Raw genomic sequence first — 4,350 nt, forward strand, 5'->3', positions numbered from 1 at the left:
TTCCTGGGGTAGGGTTGTGGAAGGTCCCAGAGGGTCTGGGGAGGGTGTCCTGGGAGGGTCCCGAGGATCCTGGGGGCTTCTGGGAGCAGAGCCCAAGACGGGGGATGGGGGTGGGCATGGCCTGAGACTGGGTGGGCTCACAAAGGGGCGTGGTCCTGAAGCAGTCCAGGGGGGTCACTGTGGGGGTTGGGGGTCACAGAAGGATTTGGAGGGGAGGTCCCAGAGGTCAGTGGAGGGGTGGGAACATGACTGGGGACCCTGCGGACAGGAAACTGTGGGTACAATCCGAGGAAACTGAGGAGTTGTATCGGCACCTCCACAGGAGTTACAATAGGGCGGGAAGGTTGCAATAGCACATGCCAGTCGCTGATCCTCGGATGGAATGGGGGCGTGTCTTGGAACCCATCCCAGGGTGATTCCCATCCACACGCACCCACTGAGGGGGAAGGAACGAAGGGTGGGGCAGAGTGGAGGAACTGTGGGCTGGCTCCGTGGGAATCCAGGCACGCAGAGGGGAAGTCGGTGGCAGTTTTGCTGCTGATAAACCAGGGGAGAGAAGGGAAGGTGTCCTGCAGCTGACGCAGCGACTGGGGCGGAATCTCTCTCCTTGGATGGACTCGCTTCATTAAACCCTAATAATAATATTAACACCTCCTCTCCATCTCAAAGTCACCTCCCTCCATCCCAAAGTCATCCCCTTCAAGGCACGGCCCGCATCCCTGGACGTTCCCAGATGGTTCCGGGTATCCTGGGGGTCCCGGGGGGGTCCTGAGGTAGTGTCTGGGCAATCCTGGTGGGGTCTATGGTGGGGATTGGGTGTCCCAGAAGGAATTGGGGGAGTCCTGGAGGGTTTGGGGAAGTTAGAGGCGTCACGGAAGAGTCACAGGTGATATTTGAGGGTCGGAGGGGGCGTCCGCGCTGCAGGAGCCGGTGTGGGAGTGGGGCGGGTGTCACAGCCCATGCTACCACTGTGGGAGGGGCTGCTCAGGACATGGCCCTTTCCCATCAGACCACGCCCTCTTGCCTAAAGCCATGCCTCCTCTCCTTATATCATGCCCATTCCATCTTGGCCATGACCCCACTCCCTCAGACAGACAATGGGGCGGGACCCTGGCCACACCCCATCCCAAGACGACATCCATTGACTTTAGACCACGTCCCTTCACCCTCTGACCATGCCCTTCATCCTAAGATGTTCCCCCTCCCCTTTGGCCATCCCCCTTTTATCCTTTTTACCCCTTTTACACCACTATGTCCTACTGTGGGGGGAATTGTCACCGACCACCAGCAGGATGGGGCAGCTTGAGGGGGTCAGAGGTCAGCAGGGGGGCACACTGGGGGTCATTGGTGACACAAGGGTCAGTGGTCACTCACCACATGCTCTTCGCCTCGCTGTGCTGCAGATCCATGCCCCCTTGCTTGGGCAAAGCAGTGTTTTGGCTTTACCCACCTCAGCCACGCCCCTTTGTGACCCCGCTCATCCTCCTCAGGCCTTGCCCACTCTCCATCTTACCCCTTGGGCTTTGCTCTCGGAACAGCCCCTGTACCCTCCTGGACATTTGAAGATCCCTCTGGGACATCATGGGACCTTCCAGGACCCACCCCTAGGATCCCACATGGAACCCTCCCAAGGACCCTCCCCAGGACCTCTGACCCCCTCTGACCCCCTCAGACCCCATCAGAACCTCTCAAGAATCACTAGGAACCCCCCAGGAATCCCCGGACCCCCACGATGCTCCCTCCTCCCGACTGCCCCTGGGACCCCCCATGTGGGACCCCCAAAACACCCCTATGGGATCCTCTCTAGGACCCCCCAGGAAATTCCAGGACCAGCCAGGACTTCCTTTGGACGTCTCAGGACCTCTGACCCCCCTGGGACCCTCATGGTACTGAACCAGGGGGGATGGGGAAGCAGAGGTTAAATGATTTGCTAAGGAGCTATTTGTTAAAAGCAATGCATACAGCTTGCTCAACACTTATTGTGCCTACCAAAGCAGGATGAGAAGATAGAAGACTATTGATAAAGAATCTTAACCAAAGATCCTGTTTTCAACCTAAAACTAACTTAAACCAGCCTTGAAGTTTGGACTTGGGCCAGGGACATAAAGAGCATGCGTAGGGAAGCAAGGTGAAAAGTTCAGAAGGAGGAAGACCCTTTACTTCATCAGTGACCCCTGCCCATGACCACCAGACAACACTGCGCAAGCGCAACGTGGATGTAAATGACTTTTGGGCTCATTGTAATATGAGGTGAGGCTAGGCGGGGCTAAGTAATGAATATGTATAGGCGTATTGGGCAACTCAATGAATATGGAACTTGTAACCCGATGTATATCAAGCTGAATGCAGCTGTGGGCACGCATGACTTTGGAGGAATTATCCCCCATGTGTCCCAGCACTGAAATAAACATACTTACTTCACTACTTATTCCAGTAGTGGAGTCTTTTCCGCATATCAGGATCCTCCCAGAACCCCTCCAGGACATCCTGGGATGCCTTGGGACCTTCCACGACCCTCCCAGGAAGCCCAGGAACGCTGGAGGGCTGCTCCCAGACAAAAAGACCAACAGCTCTGGCTGGCCCTGGCCTCCCAGGGGCTGCAGCAGGCTGCCCCCAAGACATTGTGAGTGATGTGCTTTCCATCCTCTGGAAAAGAGCCATCCTTTGCAGACAGGCAACCCTGGCCAGAAGTGGGATTCAGCCAAAGCAAGTCCAACTAAGAAACACGGGTTTGTTCCATTCAGAAAGTAGTTATAATTCCCCCTTCCCATTTTTTTGTGGAAAGAGGAAAAAGCCCTCCTTTTTTTCAAACTTGACTGCTTTCAGACTTGACTTCTGCATCAGAACATCAATCAATTGGTCCTGCTGGATTGGTCTCCATGACAGGTTTTTCTCTCATAAATATGCAACCTGTAATACCAGTGCACAGGGTAATGCCAACCCCCCACAGGGTCCTGGAGCACTGGAAAATCAAGAATCCATTGGATTTTTCTCTCTCCAGCCCCCTTCCAAGCCAGCCTTTAAAGGAAGGTGTGAGATCTCTGTTTTAGCATGGGCAATGTTGGCCAGGTGATGCTTGGCCTCTCCTGGGAGAGCAGTCACTTTGGCACAGTTTCAAAATTAATCCTGCCACCTGTGAGGAGAAGTGAAGGTACTGTGATTTATTTTTTTTTTTAATTCTTTTGAATAGTGGGAAAACCAATTTCTACCTGGGCTGTGTGATAGACCAAAGAAAAACAGAAATGGGTTCAGGGCCAACCTGCATCCATTTGTTCTTCTGCCACCATTGTCCCCTCACTCAAATGGCTCCTCTCCCTGCCCTGTGGCTCTTCATCTCCACCCAGATATTCATAGCAAGATATTCCCTTCTACCTGTACTTTTAGCCATATTAAAAAAACCAAGCCCTCTGTTTCCTGGCATTATGTGAAGGTGTGCGTGAAGATTAGCAAAGTTCACAATGATGCATCCAAAGAGGCTCTTTTCAGGGTTGAAGGAACAAATAAGATTTCCTCTCATGCCCTTGAGAGGAAGTTGTTACTTAGAATACATAAATGTGGGTTTTAAGGCTATTTTCCAAAGAGTAACATTTTTCTTGAAGACTGGGGTCACTGGTGTTTGCAGAGGTTTTTATAGTGAGCTCCTTTGGGGTTGTCCTGAACAGCTTTCTTTTGAATGCTTTCTGTGTTGGCAAGCATGCGGGAGGAGGCTTTAAGGAGCCCCTGGGGGAGCGTTACCTGGGAGGGGCACAGGATCCTCCGAAGCTCCCTGAGGATGCCATCCCAGCCCGAATACGCAATTCCCAGTGAGGCGTTCCCATATCCTGTGGTCCCCTTGGGCTGCCACAGCTGTGCCACCCACCAGGAAACTGGGAGAGGGAGATGCTGAGCCCAGTCAGGGAAATCAGGGGAGGTGTGGGAAGGAGTGCCCGGATGCCTCTGCCACCCTGCAAACTCATAGCAGAGCACGAGGGACAGGGCCAGGGTGGCTGTCAGGGCCCCAGGGAGGCGGCGAGGACAGCAGAGGGATGCTCTGGGAACCCTTCGGGATCCTTGAAAGTCAGATCCTACTGCTGGGCAAGGGATATGGAAAACAGAGCGGGATCGGGAGCACCTGTTACCCCCTCCAACCCCAAAGAGCCCAAGGCAGGAAGTGCTGGGGGAAAGCAACTGAGTGAGACCCCCCCTGCATAGGAGCACGAGGAGCTGTGTGACCCCCAAACCCCCTCTGCTCCCTCTTTTGGGGTCATGGCTTGGGGGGATGGGACAGCAGCCAACCACAGCCTCAAGAAAAGCCCCCCAGACCCCCAAATTCCCCAACCTGAGCAGCTCTTGGCAACTCCTGAGTGGCTT

This window comes from Corvus brachyrhynchos, unplaced genomic scaffold, assembly GCF_000691975.1.
Source record: "Corvus brachyrhynchos isolate BGI_N302 unplaced genomic scaffold, ASM69197v1 scaffold279, whole genome shotgun sequence".
Taxonomy (NCBI): Eukaryota; Metazoa; Chordata; class Aves; order Passeriformes; family Corvidae; genus Corvus; species Corvus brachyrhynchos.